The sequence below is a fragment of the Pongo pygmaeus genome, chromosome 5 (assembly GCF_028885625.2).
Source record: "Pongo pygmaeus isolate AG05252 chromosome 5, NHGRI_mPonPyg2-v2.0_pri, whole genome shotgun sequence".
Lineage (NCBI taxonomy): Eukaryota > Metazoa > Chordata > Mammalia > Primates > Hominidae > Pongo > Pongo pygmaeus.
This window is the reverse complement of record NC_072378.2, coordinates 87,827,596-87,852,732: the sequence shown is the minus strand read 5'-3', so window position 1 is coordinate 87,852,732 and position 25,137 is coordinate 87,827,596. Positions and strand designations below refer to the sequence as shown.

The following is a 25,137-nucleotide window of genomic DNA, read 5'->3' as shown; positions in this document are numbered from 1 at the left end:
AGCTCTATTCTGGAAGGATTTGGAGTCATTTGAGAGAACAGCTTTACATCAGAAGTTTTGACAAGTATTCTTATTTTAGGGACAGATAGTGACTCTCATTTGAGGACAGCTGGAAAAAAAAAAAAAACCAGCTGAATTATCACCAACTAGTTTAGGTTATGTCTTGGGTTGAATTGTGTCTTACAAAAAGATTCATTGAAGCACTAACCCCCAGAACCTCAGAATGTGACCCTTATTTGGAATTAGGGTCTTTACAGAGTTAATCAAATTAAAATAAGATAGGGTTGGCACTAACCCAATATGAGTTTTTAGAAAAAGGGGAAATTTCAACCCAGAGACATGCATTGAGGGAGAACTATAAGAAAAGATACAGGCAGAATGCCATAAGAAGACGAATGCACAGACTAGAGGGATGCAACTACAAGCCAAAGAATGGCAAAGACTTCCAGCAAACCACCAGATGCTAGGAGAAGCATGAAACAGAGTCTCCCTCACAGTCATCAGAAGGAGCCAACCCTGGCGACACCTTCAGCTGAGACTTCTAGCTTCCAGAACTTTGAGACAATAAATTTCTGTTGTTGAAGCCATCAGTTTGTGGTACTTTGTGATGGCAGCCCTGGGAAACTACTGCAAGTGTCAAGTGAATCACAGAAAAATAATTCAGTGCTAAACAAGACCAGTTACTGGAGAGATTTCTGGCATTGTACAATTGATGGGTGATATTAGGAAGATAGACCCATTTTTAGGGTCATAATCACAGTTTTATGCACAGTTTATAATTGCATCATGTTCAGATAGGATACCAAAGGCCAGCCTGTGAGCACAAGGCATCTTTAGTTCCATGAGTATAATAAGCAAATGTTTCCTCTGCTGAAACTACAGCCCTGCACTTGGGTGGTGCCTGCCCCTTGATTTATTATTTTTTTTTTTAGTCATCTCTATAGCTTTTCTCTCCTTGGAAAGATTCCATCTGCTTTACAATGATAGTGTTTACTTAGCTGGCTTCCTAGGTTGGAGTAACAGGAGGGAAGAAGAGAAATTATTGTAATTTTTTAGTCTTAAGCTAAATCTTGATATTACTGTCATAACCCTGGCAAGCAGTTTTCCTGTGATAGTGTTATAAGAAATCTCAACCATTAAGTAGCAACCACAATTGTATTCTCATTCCCGCTATCTTTCTTTTCCTTCTTGTTTTGGGTGTTTCTCTGCTGGAGGCAAACTGAGCTCCTGAATCATTAGGATGGATGCGCCATCAACAGAATCTGCTTTTAGTGGAATGGGTCTTTGGATAATCTGTTTTCATCACATCAAGAGCTAAGCCAGTCAGTTAACACAGAGGAAATATTAAAGGCAGTATTTTTTCATTAAGGTAAGGCACCAGATAAACCACGTGCTATTTTTTTCACTTAAACACTAAAGTGAAAACATTCAGCAGTCTTATTGAGGAAGAAATAAGAAGAAAATTGATTTAAAAACAAACAGGTGCTGCCAATACGATCTCTGGGAGGCTGGGAATCGGGTCCACTTTGGTCTCATCTTTTTCACCTTCCACTGAAGTACTATGCACTTTTTTTTCCATTCGTTTCAGCCTGTCTCCCAATATACCACCTGTCCACCTCATCTGAGAAAGCTCACAGACAAAGAAGAAAATAGGGTAACATACAGGAGGCCAAATTATGCTAGATGGTTATATAGAGATCGCATAACCCTCGCCCCTTTGCTTTTCCACTGTGAACCATTTCAAACTGATAGGACAAGAGTGCCGCCATCTTCACAACACCCCACCATCTTAAGCTTTGAGTTTCTATTTGGCCAACTGGCCAGAACCCTGAATGTCACCCCTGCCCATAGCTTCAACAGAGCATAATGGCCCTAACAGAACAGCCAGCACTTCTCCAATCCCTCCCTAATAGAATCTTGCTTCAAAGCACAGTTCCCCACCGGGCCCTTTAAAAAAGCCTCAGGCTGTAAGAGAAGTTTGCTCCTGACCCTGCTGGCCAGAAGCCCTTTTGAGGTTTACTCTCGAAAACCTGTCTCAACTGTTGAGCCACCCTCTCGCCTCCTCTTTTCTCATTCTTTCTATTCCCGCTTCCATGCCAATTTGGTTTTTAGATGTAGATAATACCAACACAGCCAAAGACAGCCAGTCCAGAATAATGATCTCCACAATTCTGAGGACACAGACTTCAGGTTAGAAATTCAACTGAACATGACCAGAGTTTCTCAACGTAATGCAGAGAAAAATAAGTAACGCTGTGCATGCAAAGGTCATAAAATTGTCAGGGACTGTAAAAATGTCTTGAATGTTCAGATTTCCCTCCTACTCTTTTTGGGGATGGGTGAGGGAGTGATGCTAACTGTAATAGCAAGAGACCATTGCACAAATGTGGCTATCAAGCTGTGGTAGAAATGACTGGTCCTTTTCATTCCTCTATTTCAGTGATTTTAGTAGCTACTTCATTCTACTTCTTTCTATTTCCTCATATTTTCATTGTTACTCACCTCACTCTTATCTAAACAGAAGTTTTCATGATCTAATTTCATCTACTGGGGGCAAAATTAATCCATCCTCATTTAGAAACCTCCTTTTATGTATTTCCACAACAGAATGATTTGCTTTATTATCCTAACCTTGAAGGGTTTCATTCCTTTACCACTCACAACCCCTCCCCTCTAAGTCTTTTGGCAAAGAATTTGACATGTTTCTTCCATCCTACAAAACTTGTCATCTGTCTGTGAATTTAGCCATAAATAAATCAAGGAAAGGATCTTTTCTTAGATGCCTAATGACTGGAATTATGCCTTTTGGAGACACATTTACATTTCCAATCATAATGACATCACATTGAATATTCATCTTTGTTTTTTCCTCAGCTATCAATACAGTCTTTTGATGCACGGCTGGGGTCTAGCCTCTGGTTTTTAATATCAAGCAGTAATTGAGACTTTCACATCCTCCTTGAATTATTCTGTACCTACTTTTACAAATTCCTTTTTTTTCCTACATCTAATCTTTAATTTAGGCTGATCAAATTGCCTTGTCACAAATATCTTTTAAAAATATTACCTATCTTTTTGTTATACTTTGCACATTCGATCAATGCTTTAAAAAAAAAAAATCTCCCTTTAGAGTTTCTTGTAAATGCATAAAATAGCATCAGGCATGGGAGACAGACTTCTCAATCTCCATGATTTATTTGTGAAATGTCCTGGAGTAGAGGAATCCATAATGGTCCTGAAACAGTGTATTGAAGTAAAGAGCACACAGGGAGACATTTAGCAAACAGTAATGACAATTATAAAAACAAAGAGAGGAGAAGAGAGAGGCATCACCTGAGGCTGGGAATTAATTGAAAGTGGGAAGTCATCAGAATGGACAGGTTAGCCCTTCACAGGCCCCAACTTCCATCATGGACAAATCTCTCCTTTCTGACAGTAAAGTCAAGGCAGAGAGAGGCAAGAATAGCAGGCGGTTTTTTTTTGTTTTGTTTTGTTTTGTTTGTCAGAATGTCTTGTTTTTGGTTAAAAAAAAAAATAAAGAAAACTGCTAACACATTTGGTGCTGCTCGTTCATAAGGAAAGTGGCTGTGTAACATTTAGATATCTTTTGAAATCTATACACGCTCTTCCTACCTGCTGTGCTCAATTTCAGAACCCAGAGCTGTCATTAAGAAAAAAATAGCAACCTTTGTTCTCTTCTCCAGGCACATGTTGCACCAGTTTTTTGTTTCCAGGAAAAAAAAAAAGTCTCCATTATTTTCTTAGACCAGAGAAGCCAGACTCAAGCTTTCCCTTTCTCTGACCCTTGTTGTGCACTGGTACTGGATACACCATTACTGTGGTTCAGTGGGCAAGATTTTCTTTCATGTATTTTAAAGTCCCTCATGAAGACATCAGGCCACTTACTATAACTGATGGTTTTCATTCTCAGTGTAATAAAGGCACATTCCTGAAGCAGACGTTTCCATCAGAGATGGCAAACAACAGAAGTTTCAAAGGCTTAGTTCAGATGCGTATCTAAACTTTCAAAGCTTAGCTGCATCTCTGGGATTTGAAAACTGGATTGGAAATCTGAATTGTATATACTTTATACTTCTTAACTTAGCCTGAATTTTATACACTTAGTTTTTATGTCTTTAAACATATCAGAGAGACGAGCATTATGAAAAAATGTACATATTATACAAATAAGAAATAAAAATCAAGCTTTGTCTGCTTATTGAGATGTGATAAGCATTTTGGTTGTGGAATGTGAAATTTTGTTTTTTCTTTTGCTTGTTGTTCAGTGCAGGAGTAGTTTAGACTCATAGAGATCGTCTTTCAAAATCTTAGATGTGTGAAAGATGACACAAGTTTTGTCAGAGGCGTTTGAACCAGAGCAACTCCATCTTGAATAGGGGCTAGGTAAAATGAGGCTGAGACATACTGGGTTGCATTCCCAGATGGTTAAGGCATTCTAAGTCATAGGATGAGATAGGAGGATATCACAAGATACAGGTCATAAAGACCTTGCTGATAAAACAGGTTGTAGTAAAGAAGGCAGCCAAAACCCACAAAAACCAAGATGGCCACAAGAGTGACCTCTGGTCGTCCTCACTGCTACAATCCCACCAGTGCCATGACAGTTTACAAATGCCACAGCAACATCGGGAAGTTACCCTATATGGTCTACAAAGGGGAGGCATGAATAATCCACCCCTTGTTTAGCATATAATCAAGAACTAACCATAAAAATGGGAAACCAGCAGCCCTCGGGGTTTACTTTTATTCCTTTACTTTCTTAATAAACTTGCTTTCACTTTATGGACTGGCCCTGAATTATTTCTTGTGCAAGATCCAAGAACCCTCTCTTGGGGTCTGGATCTCGACCACTTTCTGGTAACAGTTTCATCTGTCTGCAAACTAAATACAGGGCTGAAAACCATGTAAGGTCCCACCCTGGGTCAACAGAACAGAAGGGCGTCGTTGTTCCACCACGAAATCTGTAGGCCCACCTGCATGTGCCTCGTCTTTCCCTCTTTCCTTTTACTGTGGGACTGTTGTCTCTCCTCCTATGTTCTGCATCTCAGGTCCTACCACCTTCTCAAGAACTATACTAGTATATACTAAAAATACGCTCCACACTCCCATTTCTCTCATCAGCTACCATCCAGCCTTTCCCTTCCTTTTATATCCAAATTTTGTAACTTAGCTATATTTCTTATCTCAATTTCATTACCTCCCACGACATATTGTTTTTTGTGTCAAGATGATGTTTCTTTTTGTTCCTTATGGTTTATATTTCTCTTGAATTCTATTTCATCACATACGAAACTTGCTAGCTTTCATAATTGCTAGGTATATCTTTCACATCCTTTTCAACTTTTCTATGTTCTTTTTATAAAAGTACATCTCTTATAGACAGTGTATTACTGGATTTTATTTTTAAATCCAATCTGAGAGTCACTGTTTCAGAATGAGCTTAACATATTTGTGTTTATTTAATTATAGTTATAATGTTTATTTCTTATGAATTTTCTTCATATTTTATATTTACTATATGTTATTATTTTCTCCATTCCTGAAGCCTGCCATTGGATAGTTCTGCTTTCGTTCTTTTGGGCTGAAAGTTTATACATTTCATTTTGTCATTCTGACATTTGTGCCTACTTAAGATTTATCTTAATTTCTTAATTGTATCATTCAATCTATCTATTTATCTATCTATCTATCTACCTATCTATCTATCAATCAATCATATCTCTGTCCCCAAGCAGGGTAAGTGCTTTAGCACATTATCATCTTCTTTGGCGTCTCCATCAACCCCAATTCCCAGATGTTATCAAGTAAAATGCAAGTTCTGGGTTATGCACATTCTTTTTCTTTTCTTTTTTTGTTCATTTGTGTTTTATTTTTTATTTTTCTGATTTGATCCTTTCTGTTTTAGACAATATATTTTCTAAGTTACTTGATCCCTTTGAGCCCCATATCTCTTATAGCATCTTTTTTTATTTATTTCTTTTCTTATTCATGTAGTTCTTCAAGATATTTTCAGGATGGGCATGGTGGCTCACGCCTGTTATCCCAGCACTTTGGGATCCCAAGGCAGATGGATCACCTCAGGTTAGGAGTTCTAGCCTGGCCAACATGGTGAAACCCTGTCCCTAATAAAAATACAAAAGTTAGCTGGGCATGGTGGCAGGCACCGGTAATCCCAGCTACTCAGGAGGCTGAGGCATGAGAATCACTTGAACCCGGGAGGTGGAGGTTGCAGTGAGTTGAGATCATGGCCCTGGGTGACAGAAAAAAAAAAGGAATGTTTTTGAAGAAAGTTTTTATGTAGCAATGTTTGAAGCTTTATGCCTGATATGCCTGATAACTTTTTTATTTATTCTTGCATTTAAATGATAGTCAGGCTAAATATTAATTCTAGGTTCAAAGTTCTTTCTCATTAATATTTTTAAAATATTTGTTCATTGTCTTTTCATATTCACTGTTGCTGTCCAGAAGTCAGGTATCCATCTAATTCTTGTTCTTTTAGAAGTGTAATAGTAACAATGGACAGTAATATAAAACACCCAAATTTTAAAAATGATTAAATAAAATTTGATACTCCATGATGAGGTGCTCTGAGGGCATTAAAATGGTGTTTATGAAATAATTAAAGGCATGAGGACATGATATTATATCATATTAGGTGAATGAAATGATGTACAAAATTGTATCTGCAATCGTTTCATTTTTGTTATATGTAAATGAAAAACAGGATGCTAACACATTAAATTGTTAAGAATTATTATCTTCTGGAAAAAAAAAAGAAGTGATCTACTCTTTCTGGAAGCTTTTAGGTATTACTAAACTTAACTCTAAAGTGAGAGTACAAAATTTTATTGTAACGAGGCTAGTTATGGGTATATCTTTATCCTGTTTGAAATTCTATGGAAACTTCCAATTTGAGATTTCCATCTTTGTTTCTGACAGGTTTATCACTGTCTATTTTCTCCCTCTTGTTTGTGTTTTTCTTTATCGTTCTTCCTTTTGAGACTTCTTTAAATTGGCTATTGGTATTTCTACTTCTATCTTCTATATCTCTTTAACTTAAAAAACAATCCATTTTGCATCTCTCTCTGCTGTCTTCTAGGGTTAGTTCTTCAGTCTGATCATTTGGCACCAATTGTAATCATAATGCTATTTAGCTCATCTATTGTCTTTCTAATTTTATCTATTAATTTTTTCATATTTAATATTTTTATGTTCATCTTTATGACTTCTTGTCATAAATTTGTCTATTTTATACATCAATTTGGACATGACTTCAGTATGTCATTGTCCAAACTGATTACCAATTGATTACCAAAATTCTTCCTTATCTTTTTGAAGATAAAAATGATGTTTCGTTTAAATTACTGATCGTCCTGTTTTTTATTTTATTTGTTATGGAAGCGTTTACTCACTATACTATTTTTTCCTTTTTATATTGGCTATACTCTTCCAGTGTTTAATTATTTTTGTTCATGAACTTTTCCTTCCTTCCTCTGGTGACATCAGCTAATCTTCTGAATAATGTGTCTCAGTGTATGTCATTGTTGGTATAGTCCAAGCCCTAGCCTGTGTCTCTCCTTTTAAGGTTAAGAAGGAAGGAATGGATATACTTCCAGAGAAAGAGCTTTAGGTAGTAAGGACTCATATTGGGTACTATCTTACCTAGCAACCATGTCTTTCATAAAATGCCTTATAGGAAAAAAAAGCACACTGTTAGGTGGTCAACTCCTTTGATTGTAATCGGCTAGCACAGGTGATATGGAGGAGGATATGACAATGCTGGATGTCCTACAGATAATTTTACCATCAGCTTCTCACCTGAAGCAGTCTGAAATGATATAAGTCCCCCTCCACTCCAGCACTAAATGATTTGAACTGCTGCTGCTGTTGCTGGCTCTTTCACAGAAGTGATGGAGCTGGGACCCACTCCAGGTCATATGCAATATAAAAAGGAACAGAACTCAAAAGCTTGCCTGCAATCTATTTTCCTCACCTACCAGAGTATCTCTGGGCTCCAGGTGGACATTTCTTCCATATACTTCATTCTTAATGCCATCTGGCCCTCAGGGATTTCTCGCATATTCTGTGGTTAATTTATACTATCCTCTTTATCTCTTTGTTTTGTTCCTACTGTTACATGCTTCCATAGAACTTATCCATGTCCTTAGGCACCACTGCATCACTACTACCATAAAATAGGTAATCCATAATTTATTGGCAAATAAATAAAAGGTAAAAACTGGCAGTATCTGGTATGGCCATGGGAAATGACTGGGCAACACTTGGGGTTAGCATATTCCATTCCTTGTCAAGTCCAAATCATAATTGCTGTCTAACTCTACAGATGAGGAAGCTGAAGGCTTGTTAAGTCTTCCATGGCCGTAGATGAAATTGCAATTTATCATTACTGCATTATTTTCTAATAAGGATAAAAATTCAAATAACAGCCATTCATGTGCCATGTGTGCTTTTCTTTCATCTCTATAAGTTTTTTCTTCCTGCATTTTGAAGCTCTGTTGTTGATGAATACATATTTAGTGTTTACAAGTCTTCATGGTGGGTTAATCTTTTCATTATTATGTGTATTCCTTGCTCCTACTAATTTCCTTCACTCTAAAATCGACTTTATCTAATATTAATATAGACACTCCTGCTGCTTTTTTATTACTTTGCATGATATATTGTTTTTTATTCTTTTACTTTCAAATAACCCATGTATTCACTTTGAAGTGAATTTCACATAGGCAGGGTATAGTTGGGTCATGTTTTAAAAATCTGCATTATTTTTTATCCCATACGAATTAAAAAAAAACACTACCCAACTTTGTTTTCATTGGCGTATTAGATCATGCACAATTTAAAGTAATTATTGATATTTTAGGATTTCAGTATGTCATTTTATTATTTATTTTCTGTTTATTCATTCTGATTCTTGTTCCTCTGGCTTCTAGTGAATTACTTGAAAATTTTTTGACTTACATTTTGATCTGTGGTGCTTTTGTATATACTTATTTGTGTAGTTTTTTAGAGGTTGTTCTAAGTATTACAGTGTACATACGTAACACATCACAGTAAACTGGTATTTTGCCACTACAAGCAAAGTGTGCAACCTTACTTTCATGTAGGTCTTTTTACCTTCCCTGCTTAAAAAATATGTCTTAAGTATTTTTTATACATATATAAGTACCACATCAGATGTTACAATTTTTTCTTCAATTATTAAACATAATTTGAAAAATCTCATGAGGAGAAGGGTAGTTTATTGTATTTACATCTATTTTGTCTATTTCATTGTTATTTCTTTCCCAAGTCACAGTCTCCATCTGTTATTTTCTGTTTAGAGAAACTCCTTTAGACACTCTTTAAGGGCAAGCCTGCTGGCAACACATGATCTTTGTTTTCCTTTCTCTGAAAATGCCTTGATTTTCCCTTCATCTCTGAAGGATATTTTTTCTGGGTATAGAATTTATGGTTACTTGTTATTTTCTTTCAGCACTTGAAAAATGCTGTGCCAATTCTTTCCAGAGGAATCAGAGTACTAACTATTCTGTTTTCTTTCCATCTTGGAGTAGGGGATGAGGCTCAACTCCTCATTGTGCCTGGCTGACTCTGCTGAAAAAGAGTATAGTGCAAATTATCTCCATCTTATGCTACCTTGTTCCATTTCATTGATACAAGATGAGAAGGAAGGCTCAGCTGCCCCTTGAACCTTTGTGAAACTACCCTGGCAAAGGAATTAGAGCACCACCTGTTTCCACTGAGTAACCATGGGCATTCTTCTGCTCCTGGCCTGCCTAGATGCCTTATGGTAAATTTGCTGCAGATTAGTACATTGACCTGAGAGTAATAGAAGAAGTGAAACAATACTTTACAGACCTAATTAGGGAAGACTGAACTAAATAGATACAATAGCAACAAATTAACTTCCCTTGTTTCTCTCTCTTTTAGAGCTAGATTTAGGCAAAGTGACTAAGTAAGTGAAATTTGACTATAACATGTCTTCCCTATTTACTGCCTTTTACTGTTTTCTCACTTGCCACAGGACACTCAGCTGTCTTCTGGATGTGCCACACATTTCTCCAAAGATCTCAGTCAAAATTTAGCTGCTCTTCTCAGTCCAAGCCTTTCTGCACTGTTGATTGTTTTTTAACCACATCATGGATTATTTTGATAAGTTTTTTTACATGTAAATTTTTCTCTTTAGGGCTTCATTCCTTCAGGTCCTTGCTAAATGAATGACTAGCAATAAGTTAAAAAGTTAAAGGAAAAAAATTTTTTTTCTTTTTCTTTCTTTTTTTATTTTTTTATTTTTAAGATAGGGTCTCACTCTATCACCCAAGGTGGAGTGCAGTGGTCCAATCATGGCTCACTGCAGCCTCAACCTCATGATCTCAAGCAATCATCCCACCTGACTACAGGCATACATCACCATGCCTGGCTAATTTTTAAGAAAAAATTTTATAGAGATGGGATCTTGCCATGTTGCCAAGGCTGATCTCAAACTCCTGGGCTCAAGTGATCCTCCTGCCTCGGTCTCCCAAAGTGCCAAAATTACAGGCGTAAGCCACTGTGGCCAGCCCAGGAAGAACATTTTTGATTCCTACATTGTTATCCTTGCTAGGGAATAACTGGAAAGGAGTATGGAATGGAGTTAGAAAATTTTTAAATTTTTTCTATATAATTGCATTTAAACAGAAGCCTTAAGAACCTTAAGTAGGATTATTAACATTTTGGGAACATTTTCTTTTTTTTTTTTTTTTTTGAGACAGAGTCTCGTTCTGTCACCCAGACTGGAGTGCAGTGGCACGATCTCAGCTCACCGCAACCTCTGCCTCCTGGGTTCACGCAGTTCTCCTGCCTCAGCCTCCCGAGTAGCTGGCATTACAGGCACACACCACCATGCTCGGCTAACTTTTTTTGTATTTTTAGTAGAGACGGGGTTTCACTATGTTGGCCAGACTGGTCTGGAACTCCTGACCTCGTGATCTACCTGCCTCGGCCTCCCAAAGTGCTGGCATTACAGGCGTGAACCACCGCGCCTGACCATCCATTTGGGGAACATTTAAGGCACAGAGTTGAGACAGAAGCAGAGGCACTTGGGATAAAAGATCTTCGGAAATACTTAAATAACATTTTTTACTAACAGGTGGACTGGCCCACCTCTCCTTAATTTTCACAGAAAATCAAGAGCTGTCTTCTGGGTGTTAATTAAACAGCATGCATGATTACTACACTTCTGTATCTTATTGATTTGATCTTGTTTCTCAACTGTCAGAGCTCTTGAATAAAAGCAATTGCTTTCCGAGAGTGTCATTTCATCTTCCAGTCTGCATTTTTGGATGAATTATTTTAGGTTTTGTGGCTGTTATAGTTTATTGTTGCTGTTTGATTTTCAAAATTTATGATTTTGGTTCCACAGGACAAAAATTTAAGATTTTCAAAGGGAAAAAGTCCCTGATACATTAGGGTTATGTAACTTTTTTCTCCCATCAGGATGGATGCCTGATTTTTCTTTTATTGTATTTCTATGTAAGCAGCATATTGTGGAGTTAAATGCTCATTAGAAGTTGGTATTGCTCTTTAAAAAAACCACAGACTTCTTGAAATGGGTAGATGTAACTTGTAGCTTACTTAAAAATTAGCCTTAGAAATTTGTTGGTGAGCACCAGGATATTGACTATAAAAGTCAGAAGAGCTCCTCTTAGCTTTTCTTAGGACAAGAATATTCAGAGAAAAGAATCTAAAACCAAGACATATAGGGGTAAATTTTTGTAATGCTAAGAATAAATTATGGCATGTGAATATGTTTGGATATTAATAACAAATTGGAAATGTTTCTACTATAATGTTAAGTGAGAAAAAAGAATGCGATATTGTACATACAGTATATCTTAGCCATATAAAAACATGCGTTGGAGGGAGCTACTTAAAAATGTTAGTTAACAGAATTTATCTTTGAGTGGTGAGATTGTGCATGATATTTTTCTTCTTTCTGAATCATAGATGTCAGCCTAAACCCCCTCAGGTTTTATTGACTAGACTGTACCACCCTGAGCTCCAGACTTATATGTCCAACCCTCTCTTTAGCACCCTTAACTGGTATCTGATAAGCAACTCAAACTTAACATATCTGAAACAAAACTACTGATTTTTCTTTTCATTTCTCTTCTCTCATTTTCCTGTATCTTCACTCAATTACTAACGTTAAAATATTGAGGAGTTAGGTACACTTGCTTTCATTATATTGTTTTTTATATTATAAATATTCTGTATGTTGTTATTTATATGTCTATATTTCATAATTTTAAAGAGAAGTCTAAGGGCTTATGAAAAATACTTTAGCCAACCTAAAGGAGCTCCTAATAGCCAGAGTTGGAATAATTTGAGCAATTAAATACATAGTAATAGAGTGAATCAGCAAGATGGCCAAGGAGAATATCATTATTCTCCTGCAGAAGCATAGATTTTGGCAACTACTTATGGATGAGGCTAGCTCTGTGGGAGTCTGTGAATATAGTGGAAAGGTTTCAGCACATCATTGGACAAATAATTTGAGAATAAATGCTTTGGAGAGTATAAAAATGAAAGTATCACTTATGCAGATTATCCCTCCCCCAAGTCAGTCCAGCTCAGTGCCAAGAGAAATCCCCTAGGATCAAGATTTTTCTCACAAGGGGAGATGATACCATAGTGAGTGTCCAGCTTCCTCAGCTGTGCAGAATACTGCCAAAGAAGCCCACATTTTTCCTGACCTTACCCAGATTACTAAGGTAATCAGCACAACTGAGAAGCTAGAAGAGGCTGGGAACAGGTAAGAAAGGTCTTGGACCCTATTAACTGCTCTGTGGCTTCATTAGGAAGCCTGCTTACAAGCAGCTTGGGACAACTTGCCTGTGGGCCCTCCCCTAACTGGTCCACAGAAATTCCAAAAGTTCTGCATGTTTCATTACCTTCAGGCCTACTTCCTGAGCATGTTCCCTTAGACAGTGTAAGTGTCTTGTGAAGACAGCTGAATCAACTCTGTCAGATTGAGAGAAGGCATATAAACTTGAGCATTTCAGGGCACTGCCCTAGAAAAAACAAACAGTAGCATCTCAGCACCTAGCCTGGCTTTGTGGGATCAAGTGAATGAATGCATACAATCCTGAGACTTTCCCTTCATGAAGGAATAGAATGTGCATAGTGGGCACATTCATAGAAGTCTGAGAGAGCCTGAGAATCCCTAGATAGGCTGATTGATGAGGGTGTTTCTCTCCTAAAGCCAGTAAATAAAGACTGAAGGAAATGACTATTTCTTCAAATGTGAAGACAGCAACACAAGACTTCAAGCAACCTAAAAAACCAAGGAAACATGGCACCACCAAAGGATCACAATTAATATTCCAGTAAATAACCTCAAAGAAATAGAGAGCTATGAATTGCCTGACAAAGAATTCAAAACAATTGTTTTAAGGAAACTCAGCAAACTACAAAAGAACAGAGATAACACAATCAGAAAACCAATACATGAACAAAATAAGAAGCTCAATAAAGAAATAGAAATCATAAAAAAGAACACAACAGAAATTCTAGAGCTGAAGAATACAATGAGTGAAAGTTTTTAATGCAACAGAAAGTGTCAGCAACATACTTGATCAAGAAGAAAAAAAAATCTGTGAACTCAAAGACAGGTTATTCAAAATTATACAGAGGAGAAAAATAAACAATCAAAAAGTGAATAAAGCCTATGGAATTTATGGGACATCAATATGAGAGCTAGCATTTGTATTATGGTAATTTAAGAGAAATGAGAAGGAAGCTTATTTAAAGAAATAGTGGTTGAAAACTTCCCAAACCTGGGGAGAGACAGGGACTTCCAGGTAAATGAACCTTGAAGTTTCCGAACAGGTTTAATCCAAAGAAGGTTTCATTGAGACATTACAATAACTTTCAAAAATCAGACAAAGAAAAATTTGAAAACAGCACATACGTGGGAACCTCCATAAGGCTACCAGTGGATTTCCCAGTAGAAACTTTCCAGGGCAGAAAAGAGTCAGATGATATATTCAAAGTGCTGAAAGAAAAATAAACACCAACAAAGAATACTTTACCCAGCAAATCTATCCTTCATAAATACCTTACAAGAAATTGTAAAGAAAATTCTTCAGAGTGAAACAAAAGGATTCTAACTAGTAGCATGAAAACATCTGAAAGCATAAAACTCATTGTTAAGGTAAGTATATGTCAAATTTAGAATACTCTAATACTGTAATAGTGGTTTGTAAATCCTTTATAACTCCAGTATAAAAGTTAAAAAATAAAAGTATTAAAAATAACTATAACTAAAATAATTTTTAATGACTATACAATATACAAAGAGGTAAATTGTGACATCAAAAACATAAAATGGGAGGAATGAAAGTGTAGAGTTTTTGTATGCAATCAAAATTGTTACCAGTTTAAAATGGTCTGTTGTAACTATAAGATGTTTTAAGCAAGCCTCAGGGAAAGCACAAAGCAAAAACCTATAGTAGATACACAAAAGTTAAATAGAATCAAAATATATCACTATAGAAATGAATGAACCACAAAGGAAGACTGCAAGAGAGGTAGAAAGAAACAAAGAATCTATAAAACAACTAAAAAACAGTTAACATATGGTAGTGATAAATCCTTACCTATCAACAATTAGTTTAAATGTAAACAAATTCTCCCATCAAGTGACGTAAAGTGGTTAAATGATCAAAATGAAAATATATGTAGAGAGATATATCAACCCTCAGCCGCCTGAAGACCTGGGACTAAGGATTGTGCCACCACACTCAGCTAATTTAAAAAAGTCTTTTTTTTTTTTTGGTAGAGACAGTCTCCCTATGTTCCCAAGGCTGGTCTCAAACTCCTGGCCTCAGGCATTCCTCCCACCATAGCCTCCCAAAGTGTTGGGGTTACAGGCATGACCACCGTGCCTGGCCTATAATTTTTTAGATATGATACCAGAAGCACAGGCATCAAAAGCAAAAATAAACAAGTGGGACTACATCAAACTTAAAAGCTTCTGCATAGCAAAGGAAACAATCAACAAAATGAGAAGGCAACCTATAGAATGAGAGAAAATATTTGCAAACCACATGTCCATTAACGGACCCATACAACTCAATAGCAAAAAAAAACAAATAACTTGATTTTAAAATGGCCAAAGGACTTGAATAGACATTTTTTTGAAAAAGTATATACAAATACCTAACAAGTATATAAAAAAGTGCTAAATATCATTAGTCAACAGAGAAAGGCAAATCAAAACCATAATAAGTTGTCATTTCACAGCTATTAAAATGGCTATTGTTAAAAAGTAAAGAAATAACAAGTGTTATATTTTGTGTGTGGAGAAAAGAAAACCCTTATACACTATTAGTGGGAATGCAAATTTGTACAACCACTATGGAAAACTGCATGGAGGTATCTAACAAAAATTTAAAATAGGGTTACTATATGACCCAGCAATCCCACTTCTAGGTGTGTATATACAAAGAAAATACAATCACTATCCCACAGAGAAAATACAATCACTATCCCAAAGAGATATGTACAACCACATGTTCATTGCAGTGTTATTCACCACAGCCAGATATGGGAACAACCTAAGTATCTCTTGAAGGATGGATGGGTAAAGAAGATACAATGGAATATTATTTAGGCTTAAAAAATAATAAAATCCTGCCATATGTGACAACATGGGTGACCCTAGAGGACATTATGCTAAATGAAAAATCCAGGCACAAAAGGACGAATACTACATGCCACCACATGTAGGAGGAATCCAAAAATAGTCTAATTCATAGAAACCAATAATAGATTGATAATTGCCAGGGGATGGGAATTGGGGGAAATGGGAGGATTTTGGTCAGAGGGTGCAAACTCTCTGTTATAATATGAATAAGTCCTGGAGAGTTAATGTAGGAGATGGTGACTATAGTTAATAATAATGCATTGTATACTTGAAATTTGCTAAGAAAGTAGATCTTAAGTATTCTCACCACACACACACACACACACACACACACACACACACACTATGGTAACTATGTGAGGTGATGGATATGTTAAGCAGCTTGATTGTGGTAATCATTTCACAATGTATACATGTATCAGAACAAAATGTTGTACACCTAGAATACACACTATTTTTTTTGTCAGTTATACCTCAATAAATTTCATGAAAATAATGACAGTATTGGATTTTAACCACTATAATAAAATAAATATCCATGAATCTATACTGATTTAAATGAATAATCAAATGAATACATAAATGAGGGGAAAAGAAGAGCTCTTCCTTACAGAATAATTTCAATTAATAAATATAGCAGAAAGTAAGAAAACAGAAAATCACAGTAGACATGGAAATCACCACAAATTAGTAAACACCACAGTAATAATTTTTTCAGACATAATCCACTGACAGAATCTAAAATTGCTGGGTGAAAATTTGAGGAGAAACAGTTTTTGCATAGTCTCAAACTGTCACCCCTAAGATGTATTTTAACCACAAAGGGGAGAATAGTAACTTTATAGTAGAGAAAGCCAGAAGACACCACTTTCACTATGTGTTCAAATTCAACATCATGGATATCATATCAATATCAATATCGTATCAATATGATGAACCTATGATGTGTGCTGAGAAGGACACAGCAGCATTTGTGCCAGAAACGCACAACCTCATTTCAATTATGGGAAAATACAAACCCCAAATCAAGTAACATCTACAAAAAACTGATCAATACTCTTCAAGTGCCATGCACAAGGAAAAACAGGAACTCTCACAGATGGGAGAAGTTTAAGGAAAAATAACAATAAAATCAATGTGGAATCCTGGAACAGAAAAAAAGGGCATTAGTGGAAAACACTGATGAAATTTGAATAAGACCTGTAGTGTAGTTAGTAGCATTATACTAGTGTTAATTTCCTAGTTTTGATCATTGTAGTATGTAAGATGTTAATGTTCTGAAAAGCTAGGTGAAATGGGAACTAGGAATATGGGAACTACAGTATTTTTGCAATTTTTAATATTGTAAGTCTAAAATAGTTTAAAATAAAATGTTTTAAAAAGCAATCTATAAAATAATACACTCAAAATATATTCTAACTACAAGTATAGTTGGAAAATTCAGATAATCCATCCATCCATATATATGTACATCCATATATATATTTTTTTATATGTATATATATATTTTTATATATATATATACTGACACACACACACGCAGACACTTACACAGACACACACACACAATGTTGTATACTAAAACGTCTACAATTCTGGAATTATGAGTAATTTATTTTTCTCTTTAAATTTTTCTGCATTATTTAAATTTTCTGCAGTGAACATATGTTGCTCTTAAAATTATAATTTAAATCACAAATTATTTCTTTAAAAAAATAAGCAAACAAGCCTAGGTGTCATTTTTATCCTTTTCTTTCTCTCATATCTCATATCTAATCCATCTGCAAGTCTTGTCAATTTCTCATTCAGAATAAATCCACTCCCACCACCTTCTCTGCCTTCATCCTAATCCGTGCCAGCCTCATCATTTTATCATCTCATCTGGTTCTCCTGCTTCCACCCATGTCACCTAAGCCCCTTCTCCACACAATACCAGTTATCTTCTGAAACAGGAAATCAAATCCTGTTGCGTCTCTCCTCAAATGCCTCCATTACTCTCAGAATAAAATCCAATGGCCGTATTCTTCCCAGGAGGCCCTCATGACCTGGCCCCTGCCTCTCTCTGGCCTTGTCTCCCATCACTCTCCCCTCCCCACGTCACTCAGGCACAACATCTGGCAGACTTTCCTCTACACACATTAGGTGGTTTCTGCCACAGGGCCTTTGTACTTGCTGTCCATGCCTAAAATACTTCCCCAAACAGGCATTCACTCTCACCCCTATCAATCTCTACTCTTATCCTACCTTATTTTTCCTCATAGCAGCTGTGAAAATAGAACATTAGATCACAGTTATTGTCTGTCTCTGCTTATGATCTGACTCATAGAAATTAGATCCTTTGTTTACATTCCTTCCTTCCTGCTACTCAGAATGATGCCTAGCACATAGTAGATGATCAGTAAGTATTGAACAAATAAACTGCCCTCCTGCCCAATGCACAGCCTGCAGGAGAGCAAAGCCATCCCCACCAGTTTCTGCAGGTTTTCCAGGAAGGGGTTGGGGCAGGACTGGGGCAGGGGGTGCTCTCATCTGGCACCTGGTTTACAGCGTGGCAATTCTTCATGTCCTAGGGCTCTTTACCCATTTCCTCAAAAGCTATAATAAAAAAAGATCACTTATAGAAAATATTGGTGAGTTTAGCTGACTTTAGTGAAGATTTCCTGGAGAAAATGGAGGGGAAAGGGAGACAACTTGGGACAAACAAAAGTTGTGGACATTCTCAAAGTGCTGTGTTCTCCTCCCCACCATGAAGTTTCTTGCGTCCTTGCAGCTTTCCATCTCACTGGCTTTCCTCCCTTACTCCCCACTTGTCTCTCTTCTGCCACTTTCTTCCTTCCCTTAGAAGTAAAACATCCCTCTCCTTGCCTCACAAAGAGTAGCTTTCCCTCCCTTCAAAGCCATGGTGCCTGCCAACACCCAGGTCCTGGGGTGAGGGTAGAGAACACCTTCTGTTACAAACATCTCTCAGAGCACCTTTCCAAAGATTGTTCTCTCCCTGAGAATCCTAGTGCCAGTTGTTAATATTTTCTCTACCTCATTACCTCTACTTTTCTGTATTTTTCTATTACAGCAAGAAATTCAGGTTAAAGAAATTACTCTGTTGGATATCCAGGAAAAAAGATAGTAAGGCGGGCCTCAGATCTTCCTTCTATAAAAATTAGTACTTGCAGAAAATGAGAATGTCTGTTTCTCTTTTTCTGCACCAAATTGAATCTTTTTCATTTTCTGAGTCTTTGTTAATTTAGTACAAGAAAAAAAAAGGTATCTTTCTTTAAACTGTTTTTATTCTATCACTTACCTATATTCGTTTTATACATTTTTATACAATTAGTTGAATCTTCTCTCTCAAAAAGTGGACAATAGAAAAACTTGAATATATCCCTGTTACTTGCCTCTTTCATCTCTACCATAGTCATTTCATAAATACCCTGTTTTAATTCTAAGACACACGTTTTTACATTTGACATCTTACTGCTGATAGTGTGCGGTTTTTACTGCTCATGTTGAGTTTGTGGTTTCTAAATGTATTTTAAAAGATTATAGCATAATTTGACATTGAAATAAAAAGATTTTGTATACAGAGAAATGAATAGAAACAAAACAGTGGGGCATAAATTTGATATTGATAAAGCAAATATTCACTGCTGGAGAAATAACCATAATTCCATCCATTTTCAAAGCAAACAGCAAGCACTTTATGGAACTTAAGAAAGGAAGACCCCACAAGTGGACGAAGCTGGGTTACGTTCTGCTTCCCCCACACAGATACATATAACAGGACTGCCTATCACATGCCAACCAGTGCAGCTGAAGGAGGTATTGCCAAGTCCCCTGGAATACATGGGAAAAAAGTCAAAGTCAAAAGATGACAAATGCACAATGTTAAGGCATAGTTTAATTTTTAATTGGCAGCATGTTTTTTCTTTCTTAATAGAGGGCCTTACAATTGACAGAATCTTGGATTTGAGGAAACACTTAATAGTTTTGTATGTGTGTGTGTGTGTGTGTGTATGTATGTGTGTGTGTGTGTGTGTGTGTGTGTTTTGAGATGAAGTCTTGCTCTGTTACCTAGGCTGGAGTGCAGTGGCATGATCTCTGCTCACTGCAGCCTCTGCCTCCCAGGTTCCAGCAATTCTCCTGCCTCAGCCTCCCAGGTAGCTGGGATTACAGGTGCACGCCACCACGCCTGAACACCATGCCAAAACTGGGGCTCAGAGACGTCAAGTGATTTGCCCAAGTAACATAGCCCATAGGTAACAGAGTGTGAGTCTTGTGGTCTTACCTTGAAAAAGTGTGAAAACTCTATTCTCTGCAAGCTTTGTGATATGCCAGATTCAGTTCATGGGCTCTATGAACCTTAAAAGAAAAAGGGTGCCTGTACATTTCTCCAGACTGAGCCTACATTCTCTGTCCCTGTGTGGAAAGAAGCTGATTTAGTAAGGTGCTTTGGTTTGTAATACAGAGGAATCCCAACTCAAAACTGGTTCCAGCAAGAAGAAGATGTATTGTCACACAGGAAATCTAGAAGTAGGATAGACTTCAGGGTTGATTGATTCAATGTCTGAATGACATCGACAAAGACCCAGGTTATTTTCATGTCCCCATTCTGTTATTCTCAGTATTGGCTTCATCTGCAAATTGCCAGTGAATTAACTACAGCCATATTAGGCATAATATCCAGACATGACAGCACACAGAGAAAAAGAGAGAAAGTTCTTCCCTCTGGCTCACTGTCAGGAAGAAGGAAATTCTTTCTGGAAGTCCCTCTGCATGACTTCCCTTTTGTCTTGTTAGTCAGAATTAGGACACAGCTCATTCTTGAACAAAAAATAGATAAGAAAGATGGAATTACCCTTACACCAAGTAAGGTGATACCTGGAGTTAGAGGTAGAGTCATCTTTCCCCGAGTCACAACCAACCTCTTTAGGCCATGAAAAGGAAATAGTCACAGACGCTATTTATCAAAGAAAGATTTACTTAGGAGGCATGCTATTAGAAATGTACTTACTTTTTAAAAATGGTACCTGTATAATTATTTACTCTAGTGTTTTGTTCTAACCAATAATTAGAAAATCGGGTTCATCTTATAATATACCTGGAATTACACACACACACACACAAAATTATAAAAACATATCGTAGCTCCCTCTGTTTTTACCTTCTGCAATATTACTGCAATGAGTGTACATCCCTTGAAACTCCAGGCACTTAATCCTTTATAATCACAATGGAAGTAGCAGAAAAGAACAAAAGTTCAGTTTGTAAAACAAGGGATAAAACCAAGAAGACCTTGGTTGGTTGATAGCTGAATGACAAGATTGTATGTGGCAGTTGCACTATTAGATCTGAAGTGAAATCATGAGCAGGTTACAGAAAAGTCCTTGTTTTCTTTCAGAAGCCATTTAACAAGTAGCAAATGAGAATGAAGTTGAACTATGACAGGATAAAAGACTTCTCTGCAAGGAAGAAAAGAGACTATGCAATCATTATCCCAAGGAATAAAATAGGAAAGGACAAGCTTAAAGTGTGACTTTGTTCTAGAAAGCATTTGTAAGTAAATGCATTCACAATTAAATAAAAAACCATATGTGCTACTACCTATGGAATATTGTGCTCTGAGTCTAATACTGAAAAAAATAGTAATTTTGCTAATATAAAGAACATGTATGTGACTAACTACTGTCTTCAGTTCACACTAAGTGCTAGAAATTGGGCAAGTGGAAAACAGCATATTCATATTTTAGATTATTAAGGAGAGTATTTACAAAACTTCATGAACATGAACTTCACAAAGTAGTCTTCTCTGTTTAATTAAAAAAAGCCTTAAAGAACCCCTAATAGAAAAAAAGTCAAAGAATATAGTAGACAATTCACAAGACAAAATATAAAGGCTAATAAACATTTGCAAAGATATTCAACCTCAGTAGCACAGAAATGCACAACAGAAGAAAACACTTCCAATATTTACCCACCATATTGGCAAAAGTTATTGAGAAGATCCACTGTTGTTAAAGAAAAGAAAGAAGACACTTTTGCATGATTGATGAAAGTGTAAATTGGTATAGTTTTGTGAGACAGGTTGTTAGTGTATCTGAAATCTTTTATGTACCACTTCAGATCTCCTTGACAACACTTGTGTCTTATTCCAGTCATGACTGCAGTGATTTAATGTGGACTCAGGTGGACTTCACACAAAAGCAAGTGGACTTATCTCCTGCTCCACCCCCAGGCTTCTTGGATGACCCACAATGAAGGACTCCAAAGGAACGTGCTCAAGGGCCGACACATGTGCAAACCAGAGTGTTGGAGAATGAACAACTCATGGGCAAACCTTTGACAAGTGGGAGACAGACTTGATGGATAAAGGCTTCTCCCTTTCCCACTCTCCCCTCCTCACCACAATGGATGGTCCTGAAATACATTTCATACGGCTTCTCTGACAGTCTTGAGACATATTTCCTTTGGCTTCACAAAACTTTCTGTGGGATTAAGCAACCAGCCAACTAAAAGGAACAGCCATCCTTGCCTGAGCCTGGACATGGGAGCCTGGCTGGAAGCTCACCCATGGCCCCTCCTTGCGTTGTCAATTTATCAACCAATAACCAGCAAAATAACCAATTAAAGACTATGAAAACTTTATTTAAAAAAATAGCAATAAAATAAAATAAAAGCAGCAGCCTGCTCAATAAGGCATTTTAGTATTGGCTCTCCCTCCTTCCCCGCTTCACTCTTATCTCTCATTCCCGCTCCCTGGGATCATGCTCCTCAGAAAGTACTAACGCATAAGCCCTCATCACAAGCCCTGTGGAAACAGGGCTAAGGCAGGTAATAGCTGACATGCTTTAAAGTGCGTGTGCCTGGCCTGGCCATCTCACTCTCTGAAATCTATCCTGCAGACAAGCTTGCTAAAGTGTGTCAGAAACACGTGTACAAGGATGTTCACCTGTATTTTATGTAACAGGTAGAGAGGATCACACTACTATAGTATTAAATGAAAAGAAGGCCGAGCACTGTGGCTCACGCCTATAATCCCAGGACTTTGGGAGCCTAAGGCAGGTGAGTCACCTGAGGTCAGGAGTTCGAGACCAGCCTGGCCAACAAGGTGAAACCCCGTCTCTACTAATAATACAAAAATTAGCCAGGCTTGGTGGTGCACGCCTGTAATTCCAGCTCCTAGCGAGGCTGAGGCAGGATAATCACTTGAACCTGGGAGGCGGAGGCTACAGTGAGCCGAGGTCATGCCATTGCACTCCAATCTGGGTGACAAGAGCAAAACTCGGTCAAAAGAAAGAAAGAAAGAGACAAAGAGAGAGAGAAAGAAAGAAAAAGAAAGGAAGGAAGGAAGAAAAGAAAGAAGGAAGGAAGGAAAGAAAGAAAGAAAAAGAAAGAAAGAAAGAGAAAGAAAGAAAGAAAAAGAGAAAGAAAGAAAGGGAGCAAGTTACTGTAGCGGTAGGGGAGATGTTGTAGAAATATATATAAACCTCCTTACACCGCGGAGACCGCGTCCCCCCAGCGAGCACAGAACCTTGCCCTTGCCGCTGCGCCTTGCGTCCACATCCGCCGCCAGCTCACCATGGATGATGCTATCACTGCGCTCGTCATCGTCGACAACTGCTCCAGCATGAGCAAGGCCCCCCGGGCCGTCTTCCCCTCCATTGTGGGGCACCCCAGGCACCAGGGTGTGATGGTGGGCATGGGTCAGAAGGACTCCTATGTGGGCAAGGAGGCCCAGAGCAAGAGAGGCATCCTGACTCTGAAGTACCCCATCAAGCATGGCAACGTCACCAACTGGGACGACATGGAGAAGATCTGGCACCACACCCACAACAAGGTGCGTGTGACTGCCGAGGAGCACCCCGTGCTGCTGACCGAGGCCCCCCTGAACCCCAAACCCAACCATGAGAAGATGACCCAGTTCATCATGTTTGAGACCTCCAACACCCCAGCCATGTATGTGGCCATCCAGGCCGTGCTGTCCCTGTATGCCTCTGGTGGTACCACTGGCATCATGATGCACCTGGTAACAGGGTCACCCACACTCTGTCCATCTAGGAGGGGTACGCCCTCCCCACGCCATCCTGCGTCTGAACCTGGCTGGCGGGGACCTGACTGACTACTTCAAGAAGACCCTCACCCAGCACCGCTACAGCTTCACCACCACACCGAGCGGGAAATCATGTGTGACATCAAGGAGAAGCTGTGCTACGTCGCCCTGGAATTCGAGCAGGAGATGGCCTCGGTGGCCTCCAGCTCCTCCCTGGAGAAGAGCTATGAACTGCCAGACGGCCAGGTCATCACCATCGGCAATGAGCGGTTCCGCTGCCCCGAGGCACTCTTCCAGCCTTCCTTTCTGGGCATGGAATCCTGTGGCATCCATGACACTACCTTCAACTCCATCATGAAGTGTGACATTCACAAAGACCTGTATGCCAACACAGTGCTGTCTGGTGGCACCACCATGTACCCTGGCATCACAGACAGGATGCAGAGGAGATCACCAGCCTGGCGCCCAGCACGATGAAGATCAAGATCATTGCTCCTCCCCAGTGCAAGCGCTTCGTGTGGATTGGCTGCTCCATCCTAGCCTCCACTTCCACCTTCCAGCAGATGTGGATCAGCAAGCAGGAGTAGGACTAGTCCAGGGCCTCCATCGTCCACAGCAAATGCTTCTAGGCTGACTGTGACTTAGTTGCGTTACACCCTGTCTTGACAAAACCTAACTTGCACAGAAAGCAAGATGAGATTGGCATGGCTTTATTTGTTTTTGTTTTTGTTTGTTTGTTTGTTTTGGCTTGACTCAGGATTTAAAAACTGGAACGGTGAAGGTGACAGCAGTTGGTTGGAGTGAGCATCCCCCAAAGTTCTACAATGTGGCGGAGGACTTTGATTGTACATTGTTCTTTTTTTAATGGTCATTCCAAATATCGTGAGATGCATTGTTACAGGAAGTCCCTTGCCTCCTAAAAGCCACCCCACTTCTCTCTAAGGAGAATGGCCCAGTCCTCTCCCGAGTCCACACACGGGAGGTAATAGCATTGCTTTCGGGTAAATTATGTAATACAAAAATCTTTTAATCTTTGCCTTAATACTTTTTTATTTCTTTTTATTTTGAATGATCAGCCTTTGTGGCTCCCCTTTTTTGTCCCCCAACTTGAGATGTATGAAGGCTTTTGGTCTCCCTCAGAGTGGGTGGAGGCAGCCAGGGCTTACCTGTACACTAACTTGAGACCAGTTAAATAGAAGTGCATACCAAAAAAAAAAAAAAAAAGGAAAAAAGACCTCCTTGCATATGGTAATAGGTATGAAAAAAAAAAAGTCTGCAAGAAGAAACTCCAAATTATTAACAATAGTTATCTTATAGGAGATACAATAATCAGGTTGGGGGCATGCAGTTTCTTTATTTTTATAAT

The 25,137-nt window shown here is 38.1% G+C and overlaps 1 pseudogene; it reads left to right on the top strand.

Annotated features, from left to right (window-relative positions):
- LOC129039085 (actin, clone 302-like) overlaps nt 1-24,480 on the top strand; it is a 38,061-nt pseudogene extending 13,581 nt beyond the window's left edge.
- The last annotated feature ends 657 nt before the right edge of the window (nt 24,481-25,137 follow it).